This window comes from Mirounga leonina, unplaced genomic scaffold (genome assembly GCF_011800145.1).
Source record: "Mirounga leonina isolate KUSES-001 unplaced genomic scaffold, KU_Mleo_1.0 Mir_488, whole genome shotgun sequence".
In the NCBI taxonomy this organism is placed as follows: domain Eukaryota; kingdom Metazoa; phylum Chordata; class Mammalia; order Carnivora; family Phocidae; genus Mirounga; species Mirounga leonina.
This window is the reverse complement of record NW_023270777.1, coordinates 7,486,683-7,512,579: the sequence shown is the minus strand read 5'-3', so window position 1 is coordinate 7,512,579 and position 25,897 is coordinate 7,486,683.

Sequence of the window (25,897 nt, the reverse complement as noted above, 5' to 3'; positions counted from 1 at the left end):
CCAGGGAGTGTCCTTCAAGGTATGATTCCCACCTCTCTTTCCAGCTTCCTTCTCCCTGTGGGCTGGCATAGATATTTAATGATTTTCTCTAGTCATCTTGAACCATGAAGTGATCTTGAGAAGGAAGCCATGAATGGTGGAGCAGCAAGAATTAAAGGAGACAGTGACTAATATAATAGAACATTATTCTGGCCCTGGGCGCCCTAATCCCAGATTTCCACCATCCTCAAACCAATGCTACATCAGATTTGTAATGTTTCTCACAGCTGGACTGATTTTATTTAATATAGTATATACTCTGAAAAGTTGTATTCTGATTATTTTAACCTGGTGCTGAAGACACCAGTTTAAGGGCTTTGTCTCAAGTTACCAAACTTGTGGACTCTAGCCATTAGAAGATCCTTTATTTCATTCCTGATATTGGTAATGTATCTCTTCTTTCTTTTCTTCTTTATCAGTTTTAATAGAAGTATATTGATTTTATTGATCTTTTCAAATAACCAGCATTTGATTCTATTCTTCTTCTCTATTGTTATTCTTTGTTTTCAATTCCTTCTTTCAGCTTATGTTACTTCTATTTTTCTTTTTTTTTTAATCTCTTAAGGAGGAAGCTTTGATGATAGATTTGATTCTTTTGTTCTTCAGCATGCACATTCAATTCTATAAATTTTCCTCTAAACACTGCTTTAGCTACAACCTGTACTTTTTGACTTTTGTATTTTCATATTGTTTAATTTAAAATTTAAATTTCCTTGAAATTTCCTCTTTGACACATTGATTATTTAGAGGTGTATTGTTTAATTTCCAAGTATTTGGAGATTTTTCTTTTATATTTCTGTTATTCGTTTCTAGGTTAATTCTATTATGAGCAGAGAACATACTTTGTATGATTTCAATTCTGTTTAATTTGTTATGGTTTGCTTTATGAAGCCAGATATGTTCTCTCTTGGAGAATGTTACATGTGCACTTAAAAAGAATGTATATTCAGCTGTTGTTGGGTGGACAGTTTTATAAATGTCAGTTAGACACAGTCAGTTGATGGTGTTATTCAGTTCTTCTATATTCTAGCTGATTTTTTTTAACCTACCAGTTCTATCAATTACTTAGGAGTGTTGCAGATTTTCTATTTTTCCTTTTAGTTCTGTCAATTTTTGCTTTATGTATTTTGAATCTCCGTTGTTACATGCATATATATGTAGGATTCTTATATCTTTTGATGAAATTACCCTTTTATTGTTATGTAATATCATTCCTTATCTCTGTAATTTTTTTTGTGCTGAAGTTTATATAGACTGATATAGCTACTACAGATTTCTTTTGCTTACTGTTTGCTAGATGTTTGCTTTTTACTTGCCTATATTAATATATTTATATTGAGTCCCTGTAGACAGCATAAAGTTGGATCATGTGTTTAGTTTATTTTTTATATTCTTCATCTTTTAATCAGTGTGTTTCATGCATTTATAAGTAAAGAAAATATTGATACAATAGGATTTTAATCTACCATTTAATTGTGTTTTCTACTTGTTCTTTTTATTCCCATTCCTTTGTTCCCCCTTCCTGCTTTTATTACATGTTATTGGAATAGTTTTTTGTATTCCATTTTTCATTTATTTACTATGGTTTTCACTACATCTCTTGGTGTAATTTTTAGTAGACACTATGGTGATTACAATATTTGTATATATTTTTTCACAGTCTATTTAGAATACATAGTTCACCATTTCAAATTGAATGTAGCAACCTTATTACTATTTGGGTCCCATGATTCCCTTCCCTTCATCTTGTAGGTGTCTTATTTAAAGGATAGACTATTACATTTGTGCAAATACTTACCCTTTATGTTGCTTTTCCTTTATTTCTTTCAAATAACACCATGTCATTTCATGGTTAGTGCAAGTACCTTATAATAACAAAATATTCCTGATTCCTCCCTCCTGTCCCTTGTATTATTGCTGTCATTTATTTTACTTTTACATAAGCATACATATAATATATATGCATAGATAATCAATACATTGTTGTGATTATTATTTTAAACAAATTGTTATCTGTTAGATCAATTAAGAATAGAAAAAATATTTTATTTTACCTTTACTTATTCATTTTCTGATGTTCTTCCTTCCTTTACATAGATCCAAGTTCTGGTCTATATAATTTTCCTTCTCTCTGAAGAACTTCTAAGATGTCTTGCAAGGTAGGTCTATGGGCAACAAATTCTCTCAATATTTATTTGTTCTTCCACTGTCATTTCCATTCTTCTATCAATTCCACCCAATGAGTTTTAAGCTTTTGTGTATTGTTATTTTTCTGTTTTAAAATTCCCTCTTTTTGTGTGCATATTTTCTATTGTTTTGTTGATACTTTTTATCTTTCTATTTATTTCAAGAGGGTTGATCCTTACTTTTTGGAGTATTTATTTATTTATTGGCCTCACGCCCAGCACAGAGTCCACTGCAAGGCTTGAACTCACGATCCTGAGATCAAGACCTGAGCTGAGATCAAGAGTTGGTTGCTTAACCAACTGAGTCACCCAGGTGCCCTGGAGCATTTATATAATGAATGCTTTATGCGGTCTTTGTCAGATAATTCAAACATCTGAGTTATCTCAGCATTCACTTGCACCAATTGGCTTTTTCCTTCTGAACCCATATTTTCCTGGTTTTCTGTATGCTAAATAACTTTGTATTGCCTTTTTATCATTTTGAATATTATCTTATGAGACTCTAGGTCTTAGGTAAAGCCTATGGAGAATGTTAACATTTTTGTTTTAGCAGGCAATGAACCATATAAGTTCAGGCTGATGCTCTGACCAGGCTTCTATGGGTTGTGGTTTTAATGTTGGTTATATGTTCAAAGCCTTGTGGTGATATATGGATCTGTCAGATGCGTGTGCTCCAACCTATGGTCAGTTTGAGACCTCGATGATAACCACCGGTTCCAGTTCTCACAGTCTTTGGTATGCTGTTTAGGATCAGACTCGTGTATGCACAATTTGCAGGTGCGCTTGGGAATTCATAAGCAACATTCTGGGGTCTAGGTTCCTTTCCTGAGTTCCTTCCTCTCTGTGATTACCCTAGTTCTTTCAGACTTCTTGAGGCTCTCTCTTTTTGGGTTCTATGACCAGAAACCTGGGATCTAATTGAACTTGCTCTGCCATGTACTTTCTGTGACTGTGCCTGCTAAGCCAGGTGGTGGGAGGACAGAGGAAAGAAAAGAGCCATGGAGAAAGGGCTCCATCCTCCTAGGACCACAGATCCTCTGATCAGAAAAGAAGAGACCCTTGCTTCAGAGTTTTAGGCTGCTTTGGCTCCCTCTTCCAAAACTACTGCTGCCACCACAGGCATCATAGAATTGCCTGAGGACTGAGGTACAAGAGAATAAGAAAATAAGCCATGAATTTAAAAAGAAAAGAAAAATGAAAGACTTGTCCTAATCTCTGAGTGTTAGGATACTTCATTTCTGCTCCTTGATACAGACCTAGAGGGCTTCTCCTGGAGACCTCTGTCTGCCTCGATCCACTCTGGTTTCAGTTTCCCTTGATTCCATGTTGGAGGATATCAGAAGGAGAAAAAGATGGTAAACACACCAGTTCAATGATACATCACATTCTAGTCTTTTCCAATTTTCCTTCTACTTACTTTCTTGAGTCCCTGAATAGCTACTCTCTGCTTTCTTTGTCCAGGTTTTACAGCTGCACTCAGTGAGAAAATCAGTGTGGAGTTTATTTATTTCATCTTATTTGAAACTGGAGGCACCCCTAGATTTTAATCACTAGCAAGCCCCTTCTCTCCACCAGTAGGATACTCTAAGTCCAGCCTAATTTGGAACTTATTTTACCTGTAATATAATCTCAGATGCAATAATATAATAGGCCAGGCAAAGGCTAAATTGAACAATAAAATAACTTTAAGAAGCAAAGCAAATAGCTGTGCTCAACTTCTCATACCGAGTTGTTACAACAGCCCTTTTGGGAATAAGCCTTGATTTTATTGAACCTATGCTTTCCTTCTCTGTTTTATAGTATCACTTTTTCAATGCATTCATCCTCTTCCCTATTTTACAGACAGAAAAACAAAGCCCAAAGATTTACTGGGATCTCACAGAAAATTATTCGAAGCCAGGTTCTGCCTCATTATTTTATTATCTTGTCACCTGGAGAAAAATTGTGGCAGAAGCTGAAAATTTTGGCAAGCATGCCGTATGAGAAAAAAAAAAATCCTAAACACAGAGCTTCCAAACACAAGAATGCTTATTATGTAGATGTGAAGAGGTAGAGATGATTTCCTCAGAGAAAGACATGGAAAGAATTTTCTAGGTTCTTCTATTTCTCCACTGTTATTTATTCCTTAATCCACTACCACTTGGCACCTGCCCTCCTTACTCTACTGAAAGTGTTCTTGGAGAGTCATGAAAAGAGAGCGAGCCTTCCTACATTCTGCAGCGTCATCGAACTCTCTGGAACAACAGCCTCATTAGCACTCCTGATACAGTCTAACCGCTTCTGTCCCCTTCCTTCAAACCCTTCTGGAATCCCCTTTCAAGGAGGGGAATGGAGATGCAAGGGAAATCACCTGAAAGAAGTTAATTGCCTTTGCTTCTAATTACCTTCTTTTTTCAAGGGCATTGTGTTAATTATCAAGACACTAACCACATGTTAGATTCCCTGAGTGAAAGACACTTTTCCTTTAACATGATCACACTGTGTTAATGATACTCACCACTACCGGAAGACTGCTAAAATCATTGTCCCTGAGCAGGTTGCTCTACAGAAATATTCATCGAGCATAGAGCATTAAGCCCCTGATTGCATATTAAACAAAATTTTTTCAAACTGTAAAATTACTTAGCCAGAAAATAAAATACATTAATTAAAAATCGATCCTTAGCCAGCCCAGAACTACATTTAAAACGCTCCAAAAGTGGCAATTTAAAGAGTTAGAAAATACCACACTTCTCTATGTGCCTCGAGTACCAAATAAAACTGTTCGTATTTACTCTGCAGGGTGGACTAATGCTTTTTAAAGCTTGGTTTCTTAACAGCAGTAAAAGGAGTCCTAATCAACCCAAAATTGGCTTCAGGTCAACATGCACAGGATTCACTTTGCCAGAAGTGCTACTCAGTGACTCAAGGCTCTGAACGCATAAGCGTATGTGACCCCTACATTCAAAGTCTGGGATAAAGAGGGCGGTTTCTAAATCCCAAGTTCAAATCAAGTGCTAATCATTAATACTGAGAACTCCTCAGGCAAACTCAACTTTAGGGACATTTAGGGAAGTGGTTCTCACACTTGAGGATCAGAATCCCCCAGAGGCCTTATTAAAACACAAATGGTTGGGCTACCATCCCCAGAATTGCTGATTCACTAGGGCTAGGGTGAGGCCCTGGAATTTGCATTTCTAGCAGGTTTCCAGATGTTGTTAATCCTGCTGGTCCCTGAATAACACCTTGGCGAAGCACTGATTTAAGTTAAAGAAGGCAGTTGGCACCAAAAATATAGTGCCGTTACTTACCCCAGGGAGATTCCATCCTTCATCTGGAGGGTCTCCTATCCCCCAGTAGTTAGATTTCTCCCTTTATTTTTTGCTCGTCTGCCTCCTTTTTTCACCATGGACCTACTATTTTGGCTGTATTATTGTCAGTATTCCATTAGGGGGTTTGGGGCAGCAGAAAGGTGAACTCAAGATTGGTTAAAGAAGTTATTAAATAGATCTGTGTTCAATACGCACAATTTTGTACCTCACAAAGTGAGGTCCGGGTGTTGAGTGGCCTTTGGTGTTGCTTAATCAGTGGCCTGCTGATGTTTTCAAGGAACCACATACTTTTCTTCTGTTTGCTCTATAAGCCACAGTTTCAGTCTTATCCTAAGACTGGTTCCCTCTGAGGCTTTAGGATGGCTGCCGGCAACAATCGAGCCCCCGAGTTGCTTGCTCATGTCCACTGGGAGAGAAAGTGACTTCCGGGAGCTCTTTTCAGAACAAAGAAGTTTTCCAGCAGCCTCTGGCACGTCTCTCATTATGTCTTCTTGCCCAGAGTTAGGTCACATGCTCATTCCTCAACCAGTCACTGGCATGGAGATGGATTTACCTTTTCCTAATCAGACCACCTCCTAGAGTATCAGTGGCTCCTAGAGGATGGCCTCGGATTCTCCTGAGACCCATGGTATGCATGATTACAGACCTACATGGAACTGGCATTTTCTTGGGATGGAGGAAGGGAGAATGGGTACTGGGTAGCAATTAATAGTGTTCACTATACTTTCCAACCCTTCTGAGAGTAGATATTTTTAGAAAACTATAAAGCCAACTGGAAAACAATATTTTCTATTTTTTTAAGGCATGAAACATTTTTCAGGGTAAGATTTATCAGAATTCATCAGCCAGTGGGAAAGGAGGAGGCGGTGTGGTAGGCCTGGATTTGAAACTCAAATCTGCCACTTATTAAGAATGAAGCCATGGGGCGCCTGGGTGGCTCAGTTGGTTAAGCGGCTGCCTTTGGCTCTGGTCATGATCCCAGGGTCCTGGGATTGCGCCCCACGTTGGGCTCCCTGCTCAGCCAGAACCTGCTTCTCCTTCTCCCTCTGCCTGCCGCTCTGCCTACTTGTGCTCTCTCTCTATCTCTCGGTCAAGTAAATAAATAAAAATCTTTTTTAAAATGTTAAAAAAAAGAATGAAGCCTGAGTTCACCTTTGACCTCCAGTTGTCTGTCCTTTAAAATGAGGATACCTAGTTTTCAGGATTATTTGGACTGGAAAAATTGGGTGCAGAAGATCTGGACAACAACAGGGGCTTGATCTATTGGAACTGTCACTATCTGTAATAATAACTGAGTCAGTTGCAAACACACCACCTGGGTGTGATCTATATTGGTGATTTTTTTCTCTTCCCCCTTTCTTTTTACTGTGCCTCCCTCTTCCTTATTGTTTTGAAGTCCCATCTTTGGACTAATTCCTTCTTATGTATTTCTGTGTTGTGTGTGTGTGTTGAAAACTAGAACAGCAATTGGCAAAGTTCAAATGATCTCAATTTACAAGAACAGCAAAGACTCGGGAAATTTCAAAATGTCAAGCTTGATATACAGCCTTGGCAAAATTCTGTATCTGATGACGAAACACATTTAAATGTTTAAGCAACTAAAGAATTCAAGGATGTCTAAACACCAACAAGCTTCCCCTGGGAAGAGGTCAAGCAAATGGACTTGGATTCCTTGTTGGATATAATTACCACATTAATGGGTGTGAAGACATGTTCCCCAGATCACAATGTGTGCATTCACTTATTGCATGTGGGATAATTTTAGGTGCATTGACTCCTGTCACTCACCAGAAACTGACTGACACTGTGTGTTCACTATCAAGTCTCAGAAGGGCAACATTCTCATCCTTATATGGCGGTTGGCATCCTCACTGTCTACTCTTCTCCACCATCTGCTCCTCCTGTGGTATTTCTGATATCACAGCCCACCCACTGGGGCTCCTTTGCACCCTCTCTTCCATCTGTCAGCTCATCTCTGCCTTTAGCCTTCCTCCTGTTAACTTTCCAAGTACCCTCTTCTGAACTTTCACCATGTCCTCCCCTTCAGCTCCATCTCTATCAAACTACCCCACGTAACCTCAAATCCTAGATCAGTTTCTCCTGTAGCTTCTTCAGGAGAGTTACTTGCTCAGTAACTCTCTCACCCCCAGGGTCCATCCTTCTCTTGGTCCCCACTGCTTCATCTTCAAAGGAAATTCACTGGTCTGCATAATAGTCTCAGATTTCTTATACCGAGATTGCACACCCGGCTGGCTCAATGTTTTCTTCCTGTCTTTCCAGGCTGGTTGTCCTCAGCATATGCCTTAGCTGCTTTTCTAAACTCCTGAGATGACAAACATCAGACTCACTTCTCCCTCCATATTTTGGCAATTCAAGGCTTTGTCCTCTATATCAGAGTGCTTGTTTTTTTTTCCTGGGGTCATGGCCCTTTCTGCTTTTTGTATATTTTCCCTGCCTTATCCATTATTTTCCTTTACAAAAACCCCATCTTTGTGTATGTATAAAAATGAGACAGTTTAAAGAAAACTATCAAATGGCTAGCAGTGCAGTTGGTAAGTGGGCTTGGCATAAATCGTGAGGGGAGTGCAGACTGACCAAAGTTGGGAACACTGCACAATATAAAGTAACAAAGGGTCCAAAGAAAGCCTTTCAGGAACATGGAAAAATACTAGCTGGCTGACAAAACTCTCAGGTGACCTCAATCTGTTAGAGGCTCTGGGTCAGCCTCAAAGGAGGCTTTTAAAAAAAATTTTTTTATTGTTATGCTAATCACCATACATTACATCATTAGTTTTAGATGTAGTGTTCCATAATTCATTGTTGGTGTATAACACCCAGTGCTCCATGCAGAACATGCCCTCTTTAATACCCATCACCAGGCTAACTCATCCTCCCACCCCCCCTCCCCTCTAGAACCCTCAGTTTGTTTTTCAGAGTCCATCGTCTCTCATGGTTCCTCTACCCCTCTGATTTGCCCCCCTTCATTCTTCCCCTCCTGCTATCTTCTTCTTTTTTTTTTCTTAACATATATTGCATTATTTGTTTCAGAGGTTCAGATCTGAGATTCAACACTTGCACAATTCACAGTGCTTACCATACCCTCCCCAGTGTCTATCACCCAGTCACCCCATCCCTCCCACCCCACCCCCCACTCCAGCAACCCTCAGCTTGTTTCCTGAGATTAAGAATTCCTCATATCAGTGAGGTCATATGATACATGTCTTTCTCTGTTTGACTTATTTCGCTCAGCATAATACCCTCCAGTTCCATCCATGTCATTGCAAATGGCAAGATCTCATTCCTTTTGATGGCTGCATAATATTCCATTGTATATATATACCACCTCTTCTTTATCCATTCATCTGTCGATGGACATCTTGGCTCTTTCCACAGTTTGGCTATTGTGGACATTGCTGCTACAAACATCAGGGGGCACGTACCCCTTCGGATCCCTACATTTGTATCTTTGGGGTAAATACTCAGTAGCGCAATTGCTGGATCATATGGTAGCTCTATTTTCAACTTTTTGAGGAACCTCCATACTGTTTTCCAGAGTGGCTGCACCACCAACAGTGTAGGAGGGTTCCCCTTTTTCCACATCCCTGCCAACATCTGTCGTTTTCTGACTTGTTAATTTTAGCCATTCTGACTGGTGTGAGGTGGTATCTCATTGAGGTTTTGATTTGGATTTCCCTGATGCTGAGCGATGTTGAACACTTTTTCATGTGTCTGTTGGTCATTTGGTTGTCTTCTTTGGAAAAATGTCTGTTCGTGTCTTCTGCCCATTTCTTGATTGGATTCTTTGTTCTTTGGGTGTTGAGTTTGATAAGTTCTTTATAGATTTTGGATACTAGCCCTTTATCTGATATGTCATTTGCAAATATCTTCTCCCATTCTGTCAGTTGTCTTTTGGTTTTGTTGACTGTTTCTTTTGCTCAAAGGAGGCTCTTAATATTGTGTCTAAAAAAATGTGTCTTACAGACTTAATTTAAATCCTAGTCTCATGGTATAAAATGTTTAGAAACTGGTTCTCAAAGAAAAAAAAAAAGACAAACATAAGCCCTAGATGGTAATATTTGCTAAGTTCCTGGGTATACTCTCATGATGGCTGACTCTGAGCTAATAACTTGACATCACTACATGTGGATTTGGGAATAGGAGCATACACCCAACTTTCACCAGTTGGTGCAAGCCAGTTACCACACACCACTGCCTGTTCCGGTTACTCATTAATTTCTAGGATCTTCAGTTCCTTCCTTCCTCTCTCCCTCTCCCATGCCCTTCCTCCCTCTCTCTCTCCTATCCCCTTCTTCTTTCCTTTCTTCCTTCCTTCCTTCCTTCATTCCTTCCTTCCTTCCTTCTCTTTTTTAAAATAGACTTTATTTTTTTGGAGCAGTTTTAGGCTCATAGCAAAATTGAGCAGAAGGCAGAAACATTTCCCCTATAACACCTGTCCCTACATATATATAGCCTTCCCCATTATCAAAATTCTGCACCGGAGTGGTACATTTGTTACACTTGGTAAACTTGCATTAATACATTATTATCATCCAAGCTCCATCATTTACATTGTGTTTCACTCTTGGTGTTGTATGTTCTATGGGTTTGGGTGAATGTGTCATGATAAGTATCCACCATTATAGTATCATACAGAGTAGTTTTACTACCTTAAAAATCGTCTGGGCTCTGCTTATTCATCCCTCTTCCCCTCTTAACCCCTGGCAACCATCAATCTTTTTATTGCCTCCATAGTTTTGCCCTTTCTCTAGAATTGCATATAGCTAGAATGATATAATATGTGGCCCCTTAAGATTGATTTTGTTCACTTAGTAATATGTATTTAAGGTTCCTACATGTGTTTTCATGGCTTGATAGCTCATTTCTTTTTGGTGCTGAATAATATTCTGTTGTCTGACTGTACCCACACTTTATCCTTTCACCTATTGAAGGACATCTTGGTTGCTTCCAAGTTTTGGTAATTATGAATAAAGCTGCTATAAACATCTGTGTGCAGGTATTTGTATGGACATAGTTTCCAACTCCTTTGGGTAAATACCAAGGATCACAGTTGCTGGATCATATGGTAAGAATATTTTTAGTTTTGTAAAAAGACACCAAACTGTCTTCCAGAGTGACTATACCATGACTCTCAGGAGCCATGAATGAGAGTTCCTGTTGCTGAACATCCTCACCAACATTTGGTGTTGTCCATGTCCTATACTTTGACCCTTCTAATATGTGTATAGCAATGTCTTGTTTTAATTTGCGTTTCCCTGATGATATATTATGTTGAGCATCTTTTCAAATGTTTATTTTCCATCTGTTTATCTTTTTTGGTGAGATGTCTGTGAAGGTCTATGGCCCATTTTTAATTCGGTTGTTTTCTTATTGTTGAGTTTTAAAAGTTCTTTGTATATTTTGGATAATAATCCTTTATAAAATATATCCTTTGCAAATATTTTCTCCCTTTGCTTCATAAAACTGTTAGATGGATTAAGCAATATAACAGGAACATAGTGTTTTGCATATGATAATTCCTCTCTGCATTATTAAAGAAATGCACTGAACACTAAATTGGGATATTAGCACTCTGTGACGACATTTTGCGTGTCTTGGCAAGCATCAGTCAAGCTGTATCTATCACTGAAAGGAGACTAAGCAAAATGGTTTCTCTTAAAGTTTGATGCATTCAATGCTGAGAGGGAGAAGCACAGAGGACCAATTCTAAAAACCAAGCTTTCTTTCCTATAAGGATTCAAAAGCTAGAACCTTACAATCCATGACACTAACTACTATATTTTTCTAGTACTCTATTTCCTCCGGGGTCATGGCTCTTTTGGCTTTTTGCACTTTTTTCCTGCCTTATCCATTAATTTCCTTTAAAAAACATCTTTATGTATATAAGAAGAAATTGAGGCAATTTAAAGCCTCGATTGCTAACACCCGTTATATAGCTAATAAATAGTACAGGTGGTATGTGGGCTTGGCACATATAGGGTTATAGAGTCCCTATGTTTGTTACTCTTGTTCCTCAGATGACCAAAGTTTTGAGAAGGTCAGCTATAGGAGGTGGAGAAAGAGAATGAAGCAAAAAGTAGAGCTTGTTCTCTACCAACCCACTGAGGAATTGACAGCATTCTGGATGTAGGCAGGAAACCAAAGGGCCATCTAGAACACACTCTTCTGCTTGAGCATGCAATCAGCAGGGCCTAAAGCTAGACAGGAAGTAGAAAGAGGAAGCTCATGCTTTTGGTTTAAGGTGTGTTAAGGGAGTATGGAGTTGAAACATGGAACGTGAAGGACTCATAGACTTTATATACAATGTTAGGCAAATGACTGAAAGAAGAGAAACAAGATCCCTGTTTTTATCTCTGAAATGGGAGGCACGTTATTTCTTGGAATTTGGGGCTGTAATTTGACTAAGTTGTACAAGGGGATATGGTGCCTTCTCTTTCTTCCTAGTAGCAGCAGAAGCAAAACTAGAGTGTCCAGTTTGAGCATTCAAGTCAAACTTGCTTCATTTTGTGAATCTGTAAGTCCTTGATTCTGGGTTCAGAGTTGACAAAAAGATCACTATGAGCGTCCACTATGCCCCAATCAGTGCATGGGGTTCACCATGTTCATGTTGTGTCAGACAAATTAAACCACTTTGACAGCTCAGGGATGGAAACTTTGCCTAATAGGAGAGGTAATCCTCAGAACCAAGTTTATGACTTAATAAAGCTCAGGCACTTATGAATCTGGAGAAATCATCTGTCTCCTGGGGTTTCAGCTACAGTGAAATAAATCCTACTGCCAAAGATGTGACTGAGCAAGAGGTTGGAAAGATCCATGAGTTCATGGGGTCTCGCATTTGGGCTCTAGCCTTTCTCTTTACCAGGAAACAGAAGCAGCAGGGCATTTGACCATTTCACAACACCTAAAACTAAGACACAACCCAAAATGTGAGGGTGCACAGACATATAATTTAAGAGAGACCGTGTTAGTGGTGGGTTTCATTGCAGTCAGGTGTAAATTATTAATCCTCTTTAGCTTTGTTTTCTATTTATCTACAAAGTGTGGACAATGATAACTACTATATAGGGTTATTGTAAGAATTCCATAAGATAATAGATGTCAAGATTCTGAATGGTTACCCATGTAGAGAGTAGCATTTACTTTCCATAAATTCCAGCTATCCTTATAACAGTGAAATAAAGGCAAGAAAATTGCATGATCTGAGAACAGTGTTCAAGGAATAGAGACTAAAAAGGTAGGGGTGAAAATGTGCAGGGCTTTGGATGCCAGGTTAAAAATTGGGGTTTTATTTTCACTTCAGTCATTTGGCTAACACCTTTGCAATTTTTGCCCTGTCTTCAGATTCTCTGTACTGTTATTTACTCAGTAATTTTCTTTAAATAGTCTACATTTTTATTTATTTTATTTAATTTTATTTATATTTTTTAAATTTCATTTTATTATGTTATGTTAGTCACCATACAGTACATCATTAGGTCTTGGTGTAGTGTTCAATGATTCATTAATTGTATATAATACCCAGTGTTCATCATATCACGTGCCCTCCTTAATTCCCATAGCCCAGTTACCCTATCCCCCCACCAACCTCCCTTTCCACAACCCTCAGTTTGTTTCCCAGAGTCAAGAGTCTCTCATGGTTTGGCTCCCTCTCTGATTTCTTCTCATTCAGTTTTCCCTTCCTTCCCCTATGATCCTCTGTGCTATTTCTTATATTCCACATATGAGTGAAACCATATGATAATTTGTCTTTCTCTGACTGACTTATTTCACTTAGCATAACACCCTCCAGTTCCATCTGTGTCGATATAAATGGTAGGTATTCATCCTTTCTGATGGCGGAGTAATAGTCCATTGTATATATGAACCACATCTTCTTTATCCATTCATCTGTTGAAGGACATCTAGGCTCCTTCCACAGTTTGGCTATTGTGGACATTGTTGCTATAAACATTGGGGTGCAGGTGCCCCTTCTTTTTTAAATAGAATAAAATTTAATAGCTTTATTAAAATAGAACTCACATACCAAATAATCTACCCATTTAAAGTACAGTATTCAAGGGGTTTTAGTATATTCATGGTTGTGCAACCATCATCATCATCAATTTCTGAACATTTCCATCACCCCAAAAAGAAGCTCCATAACCATTAGCAGTCACTGCCCATATCCCACCATGCTTCTTAACCCTAGGCAACCAGTCATCTATTTTCTGTCTCCATAGATTTTCCTATTCTGTATATTTCATGTAAATGGAATCATATAATGCATAATCTTTAGTGACTTGTTTCTTTCACTTGGCATAATGTTTTAAGGTTCACTCATATTGTACTACCATCAATACTTAATTGTTTTTTATTGACAAATCAAAAATATTCCATTGTATATCTATACCACATTTCTTGGGGGATCAGCATTGGGATTGCTTCTATTTCTTGGCTATTATGAATAACATTGCTATAAACATTTATGTCAAGTTTTTGTGTGGGCATGTTTTTATTTCTCTTGGGTATATACCTAGGAGTGGAATTACTGGGTTATATAATAATCCTATATTTAATTTCCTGGGGTACTGCCAATTGTTTTCCAAAGCACCTGAGCCATTTTACAATTTTAATAGCTATGAATGAGGGTTGTGATATATCTATATCCTCATAATGCTTGTTACTGTTTGTCTTTTTTTTTTAAGATTTTATTTATTTATTTAGAGAGAGTGTGTGTGCATGTGAGTGTGGGGGAGGGGCAGAGAGAGAGGGAGAGAGAGAATCTCAAGCAGACTCTGCACTGAGCATGGAGCTTGATCTCATGATCCCGAGGTCATGACCTGAGCCAAAATCAAGAATCAGAAGCTTAACCAACTAAGCCATCCAAGCACCCCTCTTTTTTCTTTTTTTAAGATTTATTTATTTACTTTAGAGAGAGAGTGTGCGTGCGAGTAGGAAAGGGACAGAGGGAGAGAAACTCAAACAGACTCCCAGCTCAGTGTGGAGGCTGATGCAGGGCTTGGTCCCATGACCCTGAGATCATGACCTGAGCCGAAACCAAGAGTCAGACACTTAACTGACGGAGCCACCCAGGCACCCCTGTTTGTCTTTTACATTAGCCATCCTTGGTGGGTGTGAATTGGTATCTCACTGTCGTTTCAATTTGCCTTTTTCTAATAGTTAAAGTGTTGAACATTTTTTCATGTGCTTATTGGCCATTTTAATATCTTCTTTGGAGAAATGTCTATTCAAATCTTTTGCCCATTTTTCAGTTTGGTTCTCTTTTTACTTTTGAGTTGTAGGAGTTCTTTATATATTCTGGATACAAGTCCCTTATCGGATAGATGATTTGTAAATATTCTCTACTATTCTGTGGGCTGTCTTTTTATTTTTGAAACACAAAAGTTTCTAATTTCAATGTAGTCCAATTTATTTTTTTCTTTTGTTGTTTGTATTTTTGCTGTCATATCTAAGGGCAAAGAAATTAAATTACAAAAAAATTGGGGGGGAAAAACCCCACTAGAATCAAAGTAAATAAAATTATAAAGATAAATACACTGATATTTATGAAAATATGTAGCGAGTCACTACTTCTAAAGCTCTATTGTTCCATGTATAACTGTCTTCCTCACAGAACCATGGAGAGTGGGTCACTTGGGCTAATCTTGAAGAGTGGCCTCATGCAATGTGGAAAGTAGCCTGAGCCACACAGATGCCTTGAGTCATAGACGGGAGCTGGTCCAGCCAAACTGTGCAGAGAGAGTTGCCATGGAAACATAAACGTGTCCACAATGCCCAGCTCAATGTCAAAAGCCCTGGTAGTTGCTGAGTGGTTGCCTCTCCTTTCCTAAGAGAGGGCCCTATGATGTTATGGAATTTCTGAATCAGCCATTTTTTAGCTATTAAATAACATTGCTTTCCAATAGCCACACTCTGTGTCTTATCCTTTCTCCCCACCTTCGTGGCAACATTGCATTTGGACCCATATTTCTCAAGAATTAAAGCAAATCGCCCACTGTATTTATTCTGTACCATCCTCCTTGTACAAGAGTGAAAACGTGTGTCTTTGATTCTTTTTAGCCCTTTGAAATATCAAAAATTTTCAACAGCATCCTGAACTGGGTTTGAAGTTCTTGGGTGACTCAAAAAGGGGGAGATTACATTGGATTATGTCGTTCTCATTTTCTGACAAGAGGTGACAGGCAGGTTTACATATAAGAGGCAGCACTAGCTTGAAGCTGAAGCAGGAGTGATTACCATGCAGGGTTTTCAACGGGGGTTTTCCTCCAGGATCCCACTCTTCCACCAACCTGCGCCATCTCAACTGCCCCCTTCCAAGTGCTCAGGTGAAAATCTTGGAGTTGTCCTTCCCTCATATCCCAGGTCAAATCCATTAGGAAATCCTACTAGGTTTCTTGTCCTAATCTCTCCAGAATCTGACCTTATCTACTTCCTCCACCGCTAATGCCTAGTTGACATAATCTCTTGACTGGATCCCTGCAGCTGGTCTTCCTGCTTCTCCTTGCCCCCTAAGTTCGAGTGGCCTTTGCCACTAAGTCAGAACATCTTGCCTCAGCCCCAAACCCTCCAACAACTTTCTATTTCAGAGCAAAACTGTATTTCTTAACAGAGTTAACCTCCATTCCCAATCCACCCCATGACCTGTGCTTCTGAACCTTGCTAACTCCACTCCCTCTTACTTGCTCTGCTGCATCCACACTGGCCCCTTGCTACATTGTGAATGATTCAAAAGTGCTCTCACCTTAGGGCCTTGGCCTTTGCTGTTCCCTCTGCCTGGAATACTCTTCCCTCCACTTATCACTTCCTTCTGCTCAAATGTCATCTTAAATCAACTATTAAATAAAAAGATTTAATAGTTGATTTCCTTGACCACCCTGTCTAAAAATAGCACTTGCATATCCCATTCTTTGCTTTAATTTTCTCCATGTCACTCATCACTACAAGACCTATGCTTATTTATTTGTTGCCTGTTTCCACCCACTAGGAATATAAGCCCCACCAGGGCAAGAATGTCTATTTATTGCTATATATCTAGGGCTTATTGCATGACCTGGCATACAGTAGGTGTTGAATGAATGAGTAAATTACAGCATTGATTGAGAACAATGTTGCTGCAGTCCAGCTACCGTGGCTTGAATCTCAGTTGAGCATTATTAGCTGGTTAACTTCAGTAAGTTAATATTTAGCTGTCTTATGCCTCAATAGCCCCCTCTGTAAAATGGGATCAAAGGTTGTGTCTACATCACATGATTGTTGTATTAAAAGCAGTGATACATGGGGCGCCTGCGTGGCTCAGTTGTTTAAGATTGGACTCTTGATTTCAGCTCAGGTTATGATCTTAGGGTCGTGAGATCGAGCCCCACATTGGTCTCTGCACTGGGCATGGAGCCTGCTTAAGATTCTCTCTTCCTCTCCCTCTGCCCTCCTGCCTGACTCACGTGCTCTCTGGATAAGTGGTTATCCAGGCAAAGGAATTAGAACAGTTATGAAGGGAGAGCAAATGTTCAGTAAGTAAATGTTAGCATTAGCCACTGTAGATAATAATAATGTACACAGTTGCATATCAATCACCCTGTGAAGTAAAAGTAGAAATGGAGAGGCAGATAAGTTAAGCAATTTTTAAAGAGTCAAGTGAATAAGAGTAAAGGAAAAGGGAGAAGTCCTGGGATTCAAAATCAGCTCCTGCGGCTCCATGGCATCATGAAGGGGGCTGCATCTGGGGCTTTCCATGATGTCATTACTGCCAGGAAGTCAATAACATGGGGCTGGAACCTGAAGAATGTGATTTAGCATTTTCCAAAGCCTGTTTCATGGAACAGCAGTCCAAGAACATGCTCCAAGGAAAACACGGTCAAATAAGTTTTGAGAACACTAAGCACTATATCCCTCCTGAGATATTGTCAGCACATGTCATCATTTTAGAGGCTCTGTGAAGTCCTCCTGTAAAGAATCCTGTTTGTCTCACATATTCTCCTTAAATATCCATTTAACTATAGAGCCCTTTGTGTATGTTATGTCTACCAACCTTGGTTCTGCAGAACATCTTTGGAAAAACACCCGTGTAACAAAATCTATCCAAACCAGGTGTTGGCTGCTGGTGGGGTTAGTCAGACCAGTGAGAGCTAATATATGGAAGATGGAATGATCTGCACAATTGAGGTAGCCAATTGGAAATCAACCCAACAGCAGGAGTCCATGGGAATATGCAGGCATGAATGAGTCTAGAATATCATGGTGGTAGGGAAATGGAGGCCCAGACTTGCAGCAACATAAAGCAGAGAGCATCAAGGAGTGACAAGAGGTAGTGCATGGGTTTCCTAACACCCTGTAGAGCTCAGCAACCGGGAAATCTGGCAGAAGGCCATATGCTAAGGTTCAAGGAGGGAGTGAGGATCACAGGGTCTAGTTTCTAAATGAACCTCAAATTTAAGCATAGCATTCAGGGATGGAACCATGAAAGCAAGCAGTGCACTCATCTCTAGAGGTCAGAAATGCTATTGGGGAATTTAGGCAGAGGCAAATTTGATCATGACTGGGTTAAAAGGTGAGATAGGAGTTCCCATAAGCTTCATGTCAAGGAACAAAGTGATAGTCTGGTTATGCCATGTAGGGAAGAAAACCAAACATGACTCCCTAAATCCTTCATGATTTAGCATTCATAGTCACAGACCTGAGCTAAGCCTACAGGTGAGAGCCAAGGGGCCATGACCGCGGGAAAAAGAGGTACAGGGACAAGGCGCCAAGGTGGTCATTACAGAGTGGAAAGTTAACACATCCATGAGACGTATTCAAGTAACAGGTGGCTAAAAGCTCCATAGTTTTTCCTCCTTATTACATCCTAGGCTTCTGATCCCCAGCTGAGTGCTGTCTGCACCACACCAGATTGCATCTCTAAGCTGGCTGGCATCCCAGGATGCACTTTGCAGCCCCAGAGTTGGATTTGCAGCCTTTGACACCCAGGAGGGTAATCACCGTCCTATTTGGGCTGTTCTGCACCATTTCCTAGGGACAGACTTCCCTCCCAGAGGGATGGAGGTACTCTGGCACTCTAAGAATGCAACTATATAGACTTGGTTGATGTCCAAGTTAAGTTTTTAAGTAAGAGAACTTGCCATTAAATTACCCCGAGTGACTGTCATCACTCTGAAGCCAGCAAAAGTTACTCTGCTCAATAAAGTTTTGAGAAAGATGTTTGTTGAACTTTGGGCAAATTTATGATTTTTTCTCTTCTCAATTCATGGTGAAGACTATTAAGCCAAAGAATTTTTTCCTCAGTCTCTGCTGGAAGTAGATAAAGCTGTTTCATACTGTTATACTCTAAAATATCCAGTTAGGAAAGGTGGCAGGCTTTTTTTTTTTTTTTTTTTTTTAACTGTATGAGGTAAAGCAGAATACAATTAATACATTATAGGCAGACACCTAGCAAATTTCTGGGAGAACAGGGAATGGGAAGAATGATTCTGATCAGAATGATAATCAAGGAAGCCTTCATGGAAGAGATGACATTTGAATTAGGCCTGGAAAGGTAAAGAAAAAAATAGGGCATTGTTGATTTACTTGCTAACCTCCAGAGGGTTTCAATTTGGGGAACATACAATGGGAGAATCTCAGAGAGAGTTAAAACAGGAGTTGCTTTGCTTTTAGCTTTAACATTTTGGCCCACAAGTTAATGACCACTTAGGTAAGAATGAGAGCTATTAAAAAATGGAATGGTGTTTTATCTCTCCCCCCTCCCCACACCTTCTCCCCATGTTCTCATTAGAAAAAAAAAAAATATAGAAAGCAGTTCTCTCATTTCTCCTAGTTTTGAGCTTCCTTGGCTAAGGGCAATAACAGGTATTTTGGTTTTTGGTTTTTTGTTTTTTGTTTTGTAATGCTGGGGAAGAGTGGAAAGCCAAGGGTCAACTCTAAAAAGGCTTTGTTTGCAAATGTTATTGAGGATTGACATCATTAAGCCTGATGGGGGTAGAGGTTGGAGGCTGGTGCAGTTGCAGAGAAGAGTTATCTGACCTGGAGAAGAGTATGGGAAAAGAGCCATGCATGCTGCAGGAGTGGGGTTCCGCTTGGATGAAACAGCCCAGGGGTAGCAAGACCTCACATGAGTGTGGCTTGGCAGTACATTGAAAGACTGGGTGAAGTTAAAGGCCCGTGAGGCTGACATGGAAACACGAAGACCATAGACAGAGAAGGAACACTGACCCTCAGGAGTATCAGATACCAGAATACTCAGGACCAGATTCCTCCCTCATTTTTACAGACCCATGTAAGCCCAACAGAATAGACAAGAAATCCTCAATGGTTACTGACTTTGAATTCCAAGTGGAATTTGGTGTGTGAGGGCTGTAAACCAGATTCTAATTTGATTTATAAAAATTAAGAAATATTACATTTTTCCACTTTGAGTATTGGGAAAATTCATGAGTATCATATTTCAAAATCTGCAATGGCACATTAGAATTCTGTATCTAATTTCCAAGCTATTCTGCTGAAAGCATCTCCAGTTTTTATATCCGTCTTGTAGTCATTAAAAGCTGTGTCTTTGGAATCAGAAAGACCTAGTTTGAATAATAACTGAGCTTCTGGTATGGTATATAAACAAAAGTCACTTAATATTTTTGAGTTTCAGGTGCCTCCTCTGGAAATTGGGATACCTGCCCGAGAGGGTTATCATGGTGTTAATTGGATAAGACATTTCTACAGTTCATTACCTGGCACTTAGAATGCATTCAACAAATGGTAGCTTGGGTGATTATTTCTGTGATGGTGGGGTTGGGACCATGAGTATGGTCACCTAGGCTCTCCAACACCAGGACAGAAGCTTGAAAATCCCCTGTATGTCAGTGTCCCTCTTCATCCCCACATTTCCACCCATGACACCTGAAAATGACAAATGACCACACCCCATGCTCAGGAAGGGAAAGGGTGATCTTCCTTCTCTGGTAGGATTTATTCCTGTTTCTGGAAGGAATGTGAATTCAGGATTCAGCTGTGGTCTAGGTGGCTCTTTTGCAAGAGGTAGGAGAGAATTTCTAATTCTCAAATGTTAATGTGCATATAAATCTGTGTTTTAAAATAGTGTATTAACAGAAAATCTGAAGTATAGTAAGGCCAATGTATCAGGAGACGACTGCCACTAAAAGGATAGTTTATTATTCACAGTTCCCAAAAGGGGGAGGCACACCATGCTTGGGCGGGGAGGGGTACATGGGGAAGCGCCAGGGTCATTCACTGGGCAGAGGGACAAGTTAGAGTTGTGGCTGGTTTTTCAGTTGTTTCCTCAGAAAGGAAGGGTAAAAAGGCTTAGGATTAGCTAAGTAATTTCAGTGGGCTCTGGGGCAAAGGGGCCAACCCTAGCTGTCTGGTACCTACTCCCTCAATGCAGTGATTAGGATAGTGGCCTGGAGAATGAGAGCCCCAAAAGGAAGGTAGTTGGGGTGTGGGCTCTGGATTGGCTGGTTTGTAATTGAAAAGCAAACTTGGGGGTGAATTGCTTACTATCTTTGGGAGTTGGCTAACCCTGGGAGGGGCCATTCCTCCAGGGTCAGCAAGGCCCCAGATGTCAGAGCATCAGAATACAGAAAAGAAAAGACACGGTCAATACCCCAGGGGATCTTATTAAAACACAGAATTCTGGGCCCCACCATTCTGATTCATTTGGCCTGAGATGAAGCTCATTCATTTGCATTTCTGATCAGCTCCCAGGTGACATGGCATGCTGCTGGTTTGTGGCTCACACTTTAAGTAGTACTGCTCTGAAGGAGATGAGTGAAGAGCATTGTTGGCACCCCAGAAAATACAATCTGAGTAGAGGCAGGCTGTTCTCGAACAGCTCCCATCACAGCTGAGGATAGCAGAGTGAAACAGATCCTCAAGCTGCCCCAGCTGTCCACAGAACCCAGGTTAAATGGTCTGGTTACTGAAGATCTTAGTTTAAGCTCTTTCAGTGTAGAGATGTCAAGGACAAATAAAACATGTTGGTGGTCTCAGTATAATTCAAAACCATTGAGACACCCCCAAGAGGCACTTAGGCACTTTACAGGGTAGTAGAATACCATAGTTATTTGACCATCAAGCATGTAGGAGAACTTCCCTTATGTGAAGGAGCAGACCCAATGCTGTGGAGATTTGATTTTCAGTTTTACCCGAACATAACCCAAAACTTAAGTGTGCAGTTTATTGAGCCTTCAAAAAGCAAGACATGTAACCACAACCCAGATAAAGAAATGCAACGTTTATCAGTTCCGCAGAGGCTCCCTAATCCCACCCGCCAGTTTCTAGGCCCCTGACAATCCTGACTGCTATCACTGTGGATTAGTTATGCCTGGTTTTGAACTTTATATAAATTAAATCATAGAGTAAATTCTTTTGTCTTCTGTGTCTGGTTTCTTTTACTCCATATTGTGAGATCCACCTATGGTGTTTTGTACAGCAATGGCTCATTCTCATTCCTGTGTAGTATTCTGCTGCGTGAACAAACCACATTTCATCCAACCTACTGGTGGTGGACATTTGGGTTGTTTCTATCTTGAGGCACTGTTACGTGCATTCTTATACAGGTCCTGTCTGTACTGTTGGATATATACCTAGGAATAGAATTTGTGGATCATGAGAATTTGTATTTAGCACAAAAGATTTCCATAGTGATCATGCTGGCTTGCGTGTGCACCAGCAATGAACAAGCATTCCAGTTGCTCCATACCCATTTCAATACATACTGTCATTAGTCTTTTTTATTTTAACTATTCTGGTGGGTGTGGGGTGGTATCATGTCCTGGTTTCTTAATGTGTACAGGTGGAGAATGTTGGCAAGGAGAACAGAGTGAACAGGAGTTTGGAGGTGGGGAAATACAAGCCATATTAGGACAGCTTACCTGGGGTGAAATGTTTCTGTGGATGAGAGATGCAACTGGACATTTTAGCAGGAGTTAGAGTGGGACAGGCCATCGGTGCTCTCCTCCAGGTATGTTAGAAGCAATGTTTGAAGCAAGAGGCCAAAAATCAGAGAATTAAGCAGAATGTGAGTGTTGAATTAGGTGTTCAGAAACTGTAAATGGAGATCTACGTATTTATGAAAAAGACAATTACTGAGCTTTAACTATGAGCTAGAGGCATATTACCTGGGCACCGTGGATATAAAAGGAAGTCATGTTCCTTTCTGTGGCAGAGACCACACATACTGAGAAGAGATGAATAAGATATATAATAAGGCATTGCAATAAATGCTACAGCAGAGACTCGTACAGACTGGAAGCGGGAAGAAGATATCTATCAATTGGCCTGGTAGGGCTGGAAGGTGACATTGGATCTGAGTCTTGATAAATTAGCAATGGTTCATTAAGAAGGTAATGAATAGAGAAGCAGGAGCAATGGTTTGAAGAGGTAGAAGATTATGGGGATGTGCTTAGAGAAAGTCCAGTAGTTTTGTTGCAGATGCATGGGAGTTGGTGAGAGCAGACTGGGAGCAGCCTTGTAAACCCTGCTGAGCATGAATGTGCTGTGAGCAAGGAGAAGCCGCTAAAGTTCTTCAAAGGGGAGCTGCCAAGATCCCTTGGAAGGATATTGCAATAGCGCGGGCCTTATGATCTAAGGTCAGCAGCAGAGGAAATAAAAAGAAAGCGACAGATGTGACTTCAAATAAAATATGGCTCAGTTCTCCTCTTGCAGGGCAAAAATCCCCATTTATTGGGAACTGGAAAAGTACTTAAGGTGATGATTTTGTTCTGCTAGGGTGGGCCCAGTCCGAAGGTAATTTTTCAAAGCAGCTGCTCTAAGTGTTAGTTAAATGGTGCCAGGGGATTCACTGGACACAGGTGTCATGTTCAATCTTATTCATCTATCAATAGAGCCAGACTCCAAGTGCCGGCTGGATGCTGGATGGCAGCAGGGCACCTCTGAGACAGGAATTCTATTAGCAGATGCATCTTGCTGCTTCAGTCTGGGGCTCTGCTGCAGACTTCAAAAAGCTGAGAGCCTTTCCCTTAAGATCAGGAACACGTCAAGGATACCCACTCTCACCACTATTGTTCAACATAGTACTAGAAGTCCTAGCAACAGTAATTAGACAACAAAAAGAAATAAAAGGTATTTAAATTGGCAAAGAAGAAGTCAAACTCTCTCTTTTCACAGATGACATGATACTTTATGTGGAAAACCCAAAAGACCACCCCCAAATTAGTAGAACTCATACAACAATTCAGTAATGTGGCAGGATACAAAATCAATGCACAGAAATCAGTTGCTTTCTTATACACTAACAACACAACTGTAGAAAATTAGAGAAATGATTCCATTTACAATAACACCAAAAACCATAAGATACCTCAGAATAAACCTAACCAAAGAGGTAAAGGATCTATACACTAGGAACTACAGAACACTCATGAAAGAAATTGAAGAAGACACAAAAAAATGGAAAAACATTCCATGCTCATGGATCAGAAGAATAAACATTGTTAAAATGTCTATGCTACCCAGAGCAATCTATACCTTCATTGCTCTCCCGATCAAAATTCCAATGACATTTTTCAAAGTGCTGGAACAAACAATCTGAAAATTTGTATGGAATCAGAAAAGACCCCAAATTGCCAAGGAAATGTTGAAAAAGAAAAACAAAGCTGGGGGCATCACGTTGCCCGATTTCAAGCTATATTACAAAGCAGTGATCACCAAGACAGCATGATACTGGCAAAAAAACAGACATACAGACAAATGGAACAGAATAGAGAGCCCAGATATGAACCCTCAACTGTATGGTCAAATAATCTTTGACAACGCAGGAAAAAATATGCAATGGAAAAAGACAGTCTCTTCAATAAATGGTGCTGGGAAAATTGGACAGCCACATGCAGAAGAATGAAACTCGACCACTCTCTAACACCATACACAAAGATAAACCCAAAATGGATGAAAGACCTCAATGTGAGACAGGAATCCATCAAAATCCTAGAGGAGAACAGAGGCAGTAACCTCTTTGACATCTGCCACAGCAACTTCTTTCAAGATACATCTCCAAAGGCTAGTGAAACAAAAGCAAAAATGAACTTTTGGGACTTCATCAAGATAAAAAGCTTCTGCACAGCAAAGGAAACAGTCAACAAAACAAAGAGGCAACCCACAGAATGGGAGAAGATATTTGCAAATGACACTACAGATAAAGGGTTGGTATCCAAGATCTATAAAGAACTTCTCAAACTCAACACCCAAATAACAAATAATCAAGTCAAAAAATGGGCAGAAGACATGAACAGACACTTCTCTGAAGAAGACATACTAATGACTAACAGATACATGAAAAAATGTTCATCATCATTAGCCATCAAGGAAATTCAAATCAAAACCACATTGAGGGGTGCCTGGGTGGCTCAGATGGTTAAGTGTCTGCCTTCGGCTCAGGTCATGATCCCAGGGTCCTGGGATCGAGTCCCGCATCGGGCTCCCTGCTCAGCGGGGAGCCTGCCTCTCTCTCTCTCTGTCTCTTATGAATAAATAAATAAAATCTTTAAAAAAAAAAACCAACCACATTGAGATATCACCTTACACCAGTTAGAATGGCAAAAATTGACAAGGCAAGAAACAACAAATGTTGGAGAGGTTGTGGAGAAAGGGGAACCCTCTTACACTGTTGGTGGGAATGCAAGTTGGTACAACCACTTTGGAAAACAGTGTGGAGGTTCCTCAAAAAATTAAAAATAGAGCTACCCTATGACCCAACAATTGCACTACTGGGTATTTACCCCAAAGACAGATGTAGTGAAAAGAAGGGTCATATGCACCCCAATGTTAATAACAGCAATGTCCGCAATAGCCAAACTGTGGAAAGAGCCGAGATGCCCTTCAACAGATGAATGGATAAAGAAGATGTGGTCCGTATATACAATGGAATATTACTCAGCCATCAGAAAGGATGAATACCCAACTTTTACATCAACATGGATGGGACTGGAGGAGATTATGCTAAGTGAAATAAGTCAAGCAGAGAAAGTCAATTATCATATGGTTTCACTTATTTGTAGAACATAAAGAATAGCATGGAAGACATTAGGAGAAGGAAGGGAAAAATGAAGGGGGGGAAATCAGAGGGGGAGACGAACCATGAGAGATGATGGACTCTGAAAAACAAACTGAGGGTTCTAGAGGGGTGGGGGTGGGAAAATGGGTTAGCCTGGTGATGGGTATTAAAGAGTGCACATTCTGCACAGAGCACTGGGTGTTATACACAAACAATGAATCATGGAACATCAAAAACTAAGGATGTAATGTATGGTGATTAACATAACAATAAAAAATTTTAAAAAACCCCAAAACTGGTGATGTATTGTATGGTGACTAACATAACATAATAAA